Source organism: Eptesicus fuscus, chromosome 6 (assembly GCF_027574615.1).
Source record: "Eptesicus fuscus isolate TK198812 chromosome 6, DD_ASM_mEF_20220401, whole genome shotgun sequence".
Lineage (NCBI taxonomy): Eukaryota > Metazoa > Chordata > Mammalia > Chiroptera > Vespertilionidae > Eptesicus > Eptesicus fuscus.
The window spans coordinates 72,989,867-72,996,567 of NC_072478.1; the positions used below are offsets into that span (position 1 = coordinate 72,989,867).

Consider the following 6,701-nt stretch of genomic DNA (forward strand, 5'->3'; position numbering starts at 1 on the left):
GAACTGGGGAGGTAATCAACAAAGCTTCCACACAGTTAACACTTAAGAGGAAAAACAGAGCTAATCCCTCCTTATACCATTCACAAAAATAAATTCAGATATATTAAAGTCTTAAATATAAAGAGTAAATATAGTAGAAAATATAGAGTAATATGTTTCTGACCTTGGGGGAGACTGGAAGTCGTTTTATTTTTATTTTTTTCCACATTAACACAAAAGTTTATTTTTAGGAGTTCTACATCACTGGAATTTAAACAGTAGACATAATAATAGCTTTGTAAATGCAAATTATATACATTAAAATAAAATAATTAGGGGGATTTCTTTTTATTATGGAAACTATACAAATGAAATAAATGGCAAAAGGATCATAGAAATATTTTGTGATTGTGGATATCAATTACTTTAGGACCTAAACAAAGGTTCTGAATATTCAGACTTCTTTTGCTGTGTTTCATATTTACCTATATTTTGAGTCAAGCTACTTGACTAGAAGGTCTGATTTAGGCCCTAGCCGGTTTGGCTCAGTGGATAGACCGTCGGCCTGTGGACTGAAGGGTCCCAGGTTCGATTCTGGCTAAGGGCATATGCCTGGGTTGCGGGCTTGATCCCCAGTAGGGGGCGTGCAAAAAGCAGCTGATCAATGATTCTCATCACTGATATTTCTATCTCTCTATCCCTCTCCCTTCCTCTCTAAAATCAATAAAAATATATTTTTAAAAAATTTATGAAAAAAGAAAAAAGGTCTGATTTAGGAAGCTTTATAGCAAAAAATTTTCCATCTACAGATACCACCTTTAAAGGAATTGACGTTACAGTGCTGATGTAATCTGCTGCTTCCCTTTTGAACAGTGTGTAAAAAATTATGTCAACCCTATGGAAAGTTAAACAGGTACCAAAAAATGGAACAATTATGTACAATTCAGTAAAGTATGATGTTAAGTTTTCCGCATCTAAAAATTAATCATGGAATAAAACATGAACTATAGTTGACTTGGTTTCAGGAAACACATTTGAGAGTTTCATTATTGTTCTGGTCTCATATCCAGTCATGGACAGGCGTTTGTAGGCCACCATGCTGTTTACTTTGTGGATTGTAGCAGAGAAGGAATGCAGACGGACTTGCTCACAATTGTTAATGAACTGTGGTTCTGACTCTTCCCACTTTTCAGGTACAACCAAATCTTTGTCTATATAGATCAGCAGATCAAGTGAACAAGAAACTTCCAACAGGGGTAGAAATTTCACGGTTGCTGTGATCTGTTTGATCACTGAGCGAATTTCATCTTGGATAGTTTTTTGAGACGTTTCTCTGAGTGTACGCTCATCTTTGGCAGTCTTCTCACACTCAGTATCAAATTGTCATCTCTCAAGGACCTCATCACTTTCAATACTGGAGATGACTACCACCAGCTTCTGAACTAAACACTTGTATAACCAGTCTTTTAGTTATTTCACCACATTAGTTAGCTATTTCATGAGCTCAGGATCAGTAATTACAAGCAAGGTAAGAACATATTTCTGCACTCGAGTAAAGATTTCAGACCAATAAATGCCACAGTGATATAAAATGCTGTTGATGCCAACTGAGAAAATGCTCTGCTCCCAGGAGAGTTGCCTTGCCATGGCCAGGCTACGTGCCCACCGCCATGTGACAGCAACTCCCCACCACCACCTGGAAGTCTTTTTAAATAAGATACAAAAATTAAGTCATTTTAAAAATTGATCATTTAAAAAAATGATCATTTCATTTCATCAAAATAAAATTATTTGGTACAATAAAAGGTATTATAAAAGACACTGGGATAAAACATTTATAACAGGCCAACAATTAATATCCAGAGCATAAAGATTATAAAAAAATTAAGAGTAAACCTTAACAACTTAAAGAAAAGGACATGAATAGGTAATGAACAGAAGAAAAAATAAAAATGCCCAATAGCTATATAAAAAGATATTTAGCATCAATAAGGAACTTGAGAAATGCAACAGTCAGAAATTCTGTATATAACATTTGATAATATCAAGACAGTGGTTTCGACAGGCTATTAGTGGATGTGTAATAATGTCAGTGGCTGTTAGTGGGTCCAACTTCTCTCTACAGTTCAAGCTGACAGATTCAAATGTAAATGCATATACTTATGAGTCTGTAATTTCTTATACCTACCTAAGAAAGTTCCTTGATCCTGTGATTAATGAAGTATATGCAATAATATTCATTGCAGCCTATTTGCAATAATGAAATTTGGGAGATGACATGTTCATCAACCGGAGATGAATAAATAAACTGAGGTGTATTCATGCTAGAGAATATTGTGTAGCAATTTCAAAATGCACATGGTTCTTTTGAACCAATATGGAGAGATCTGTTTATAACTGCAGAGTGATTAGTATATCTTTATGAAAAAGAAAAACTGAAAAGCACAAAATAATCCTACCTATTTTCTATAGATACATAGGTTCAATAAGAAAAAGCTCTGGAAAGATACATACCTAGTTGAGAACTGTGACTACTCGTGGGAACTAGGAGAGAGGATTGGGATCAGGCAAGGCAGTCAAAGGGCACTTTACTTAGCTTTATGATTTATGATATTAAGACTAAATAAGTTTCTTTTCTCTTTTTTCTTTCTTTTCTTTTTTATTTTTTTTACAGGAAGAGCATATTCTTGTAAGATGCTACGAGAATGTAAGATGTTACAAGAAGAGAATGTATTCATGCATCATTTGGGCAATTAAAAAAATAAATTCTATACCCTGGTTGAAGTGGACAGAGCGTTGGCCCACACACAAAGGGTCGCGGGTTCAATTCCAGGTCAAGGGCATGTACCTGGGTTGCAGGTTCGAATCCCAGCTGCTATAGTTCACTCTCTCTAAAAATCAATGGAAAATATATCCTCGGGTGAGGATTAACAAAAAATAAAAAATTTAATGAAATCATTAGGAGTTGGCTAAGCAAAGGCTAAAGTTTGGAGCCTGCTCCTTCTGCAGGGGATCCTCTGGACCACAGATGACTTGACTCCACATGTCTCTGCTCACCTGCCATGTCTCTGCCTAGGTCTTGCTGCCATTCTCATGGACCTCTCTGGCCCCTGATGGTAGGTGCATGGGCCATTTCTCCTAAAGCACAGCTGAATGACTACAAGTAGGAGACAGAGGGCAGGCAGAAGGTACTGGATAGTCAAGGGGTCAGATGATAAGGGCTCCTCTGTGAAAGAAGTTGAAAGACAGAAAGGAAGGAAGACCATACATGAAAGGTCCAGTCCTGGCAGGCATGTACCTGCATTCAGATAGTTTGTGTGCTTCTCTCATGCCCTTACTTTGCCTCTCAGCATCACCTCTAACCCCTAGGCTCTTTGCCCTGACTTTGAGAGATTGTCCTCCACAACAAAACTTGAGACTGGGACAGCAGCTAGAAGAGGCACAGGGTGAGGGTCAGAAAAAGGAGTGAGTAGAAGTCAAAACAAAATAGAAGCTGGAAAAGAACCATGGGTAGAGGGAGAGGTCTACATCAGAGCAGTGGTTCTATCCACACCCATGGGTATTAGAGGCAGATGAAACTATTATCTACTTCTTTCTCCAACATGGAGCAAAATTTCTTTTACCCACAAGTGAAATTAGGAGTAATAATCCTAATTCCCACTTCAGTTAATCAAGTAAGAGATGAAAGAGCCTGCTCACCAGATTTCCACTGGAGGGGCACAAAAGGAGCTCAAGGTAGAGAGGAGGGCCCTCCCAAGGCATGTCCAAAAGCGTAGGCCGAGATGGTTAGAGGTACCACATCTGCAGGAAGTGAAATCCTGGGGGTGGTGTGAAAAAACCCTCTGATTTTCATAGATCTACTCCTAGGTTACCCAAAAAGTTCAGACCAAAGTATCATCCTCAACTCCCTCCACCCACTCTATAATGACTTCAGAATTTTGGGAACTGAAGTGCTCCATCCCAGAAAAAAGGACTTCCTTTGAGGTTAAGGTGTGAAATGACAGACTATAGTATCTAAGAAGGCCTTCTCAACTCTGAGACTTCCTGCCTCTACCTCCAGAGACTGAGGAGGTGAGCATTTCATCAGGCTCTTAAACAGGATAAGAAAAGCTTCTGTTGTATTCTTTCAGAGCTAAGTGACCTGCCATTAAATGAAAGACATTCAGAAATGGGTTTATATTCTTATTTATGACAGGCCCAAAAGGGCCACAATTTGAAAGAAGGGGACTTCTTTACATAATAATGTTTTGTGTTGTACATGTTTGTCTAATCTAATACTTACCAGATGGACACAACTGAAATAAGAAAAAGGTATATGTACTTGACAAATGGCAATGAAGAACTTAAACTTGCACTGGAATACCTACATACATACATACACCTGGATAGTCCTGCTGGAATTTGGCAGTATTATTCTACACTTGATCTTAGCCAAAAGGCCAAGAAGCGATGGCAGTATTATTCTATACAAATATTTTCAGTACAATTTTCTGGATGATGAGAATGTTATATATCTGCACTGTCCAATATAGAAGCCACTAGCCATGTGTGGTTATTGAGTACTTGAAATATTAAGGCAATTACAGTTTTTTCATTTTAACTCATATTTAAGTCATATTTAATTAAATAGCTATGTATGGTTACTGGCTATTGCATTGGCCAGCTTAGTTCTAGGATGAATCTCTCCTATTTGTTTGGATCAAAGTTTGCCAAAGAGTAGAAAAATATGCATAATGGAAAGGTTGGTAGCAGAAAACATTACCAAACACATGAAAAAGAAAGTCCTCATGACAGATAAAGCTAGGAGCAAGCATCATGGCATAAAACACCTTTGATATCTCAAATCTTCTCAAGTATCTGCTGCACACACAAAAACTTTGTACAAGTGATGTTTTCAGAAAAGTCCAAGCAAAGGAGGTGTATTAGTAAAATGGAGTGATACGCCAGAAAATACGGTAGTCCAATATATCTAATACGCCAGAAAATACGGTATTCCAAAACAGGTATTGCAAACTCATAAGAGTGGAACAGTGTAATGCTGATGATATCTGGGTGAAACCTTCATCTCCATTCCTATTAATGAGAAGCCACACTTTGGCAAGTGGGCAAAAGAAGCACCAGGTTGGACACTGTGTTGGGATTGGACTTCCCTGCCTTTCACAGATAGGAGAAGGTGAGCACTTCATAAATGAAATCATAGGGTTATTTTTTAATGATATTCTAAAATGAAGACATTCATAAATATTTCTGGGCTGAATAACAGCTTACAAAATAACTAAGACAACCAGGAAGAAAGGTAATTCAAGAAAAAACTGGCAAAACCATTATCATAATGAATACATTTAACATACTTCTTTCCATCTTAATAACAGATCAAACAAACAAGACTATAGAGAACTTGACTATTATTAATAATTAATAAACTTGGTTTAATAGAGATATGAAACACTATGTCCTATAAATACCGAATATACATTCTGGTCAAAAAGTCATAAAAACAACCTCAACAAAATTGAGTGGAAATTTAATTGTCCATGTTCTTTGACCATAATACTATAATCTATACTAATAAAAGGGTAATATGCTAATTAGACCGGGAGACCTTCCAGACATCTTTCCAGACAAAGCCACATAATTCATGCGGGGGTGGGGTGGGGGGGGAGGTGTCCCTCAACCTGGCCTGCACCCTCTCCAATCTGGGACCCCTTGGGGGATGTCCAACTTCCGGTTTAGGCCCAATCCCTGTCGGACATCCCTCTCGCAATCTGGGACCACTGGCTCCTAACCACTCACCTGGCTGCCTGCCTGATCACCCTTAACCACTCTGACTGCCGACCTGATCACCCCTAATCGCCCCCCCTGCCAGCCTGATCACCCCAAACTGCCCCCCTACCGGCCTGCTAGCCCCCAACTCCCCCCCCCCCCAGCTGGCCTGCTCACTCCCAACAGCCCCTCGAGCTGGCATGCTGGCCCCACAAAGATCACGAGGTTAAATAAAAATTTCAATTACCTTAACATTTTTAAGAAAGTCACTATCTAAATAATTCTAGGTCAAAGAGGAAATCAAAACTGTAAATAAATAAAAGGAAATATCAATTGTCATGCTGCATATTAAACACATATGGATGGATTACAACAAAATTTCTTAAAACACAAAGAAAAACTAATTCCAGGATGTAGAAATCTGGGAAGAGTATTAATCGCATTTTGCAACAACAATAATAATTGCCAGACAAACTACAAAATTGTATCTTTTCCTCCCATCAGAGATCTGAGGGCAGGTAATCAAAAAGTATGAAATCTAAGAAAAGACAGGTGTCACCTCAGGTAACTGGGGAGGCTGAGCCACTGGGCCCTATAGGACACCTAGCACACACCACCACTCTATCAACTCAGGGAAGCAGCCAAAATGCGGAGACAAAGAAACAGGTCACAAATGAAAGAAATGGAGGAAAGCAAACTACAGGATATAGAGTTCAAAACCACGGTTATAAGGTTTTTCAAGAATTTCCTAGAAACCGCTGATAAATTTAGTGAGACCCTCAAGGATATGAAAAAGTACCAACTAGAAATTAAGCATACACTGACTGAAATAAAGAATATTATACAGAGATCCAACAGCAGACTAGAGGATCGCAAGAATCAAGTCAAAGATTTGAAATACAAAGAAGCAAAAAACACCCAACTGGAAAAGCAAAAAGGAAAAAGAATCCAAAAACATG

The 6,701-nt window shown here is 38.3% G+C and overlaps 2 pseudogenes; both read right to left on the minus strand.

Moving 5' to 3' along the window:
- Positions 1 to 960: 960 nt before the first annotated feature.
- Positions 961 to 1,626, minus strand: LOC103290123 (mitotic spindle assembly checkpoint protein MAD2A-like; annotated as a pseudogene).
- Positions 1,627 to 4,288: 2,662 nt separating this feature from the next.
- On the minus strand, positions 4,289 to 4,430 carry LOC129149607 (U2 spliceosomal RNA; annotated as a pseudogene).
- Between the last annotated feature and the right edge of the window lie 2,271 nt (positions 4,431 to 6,701).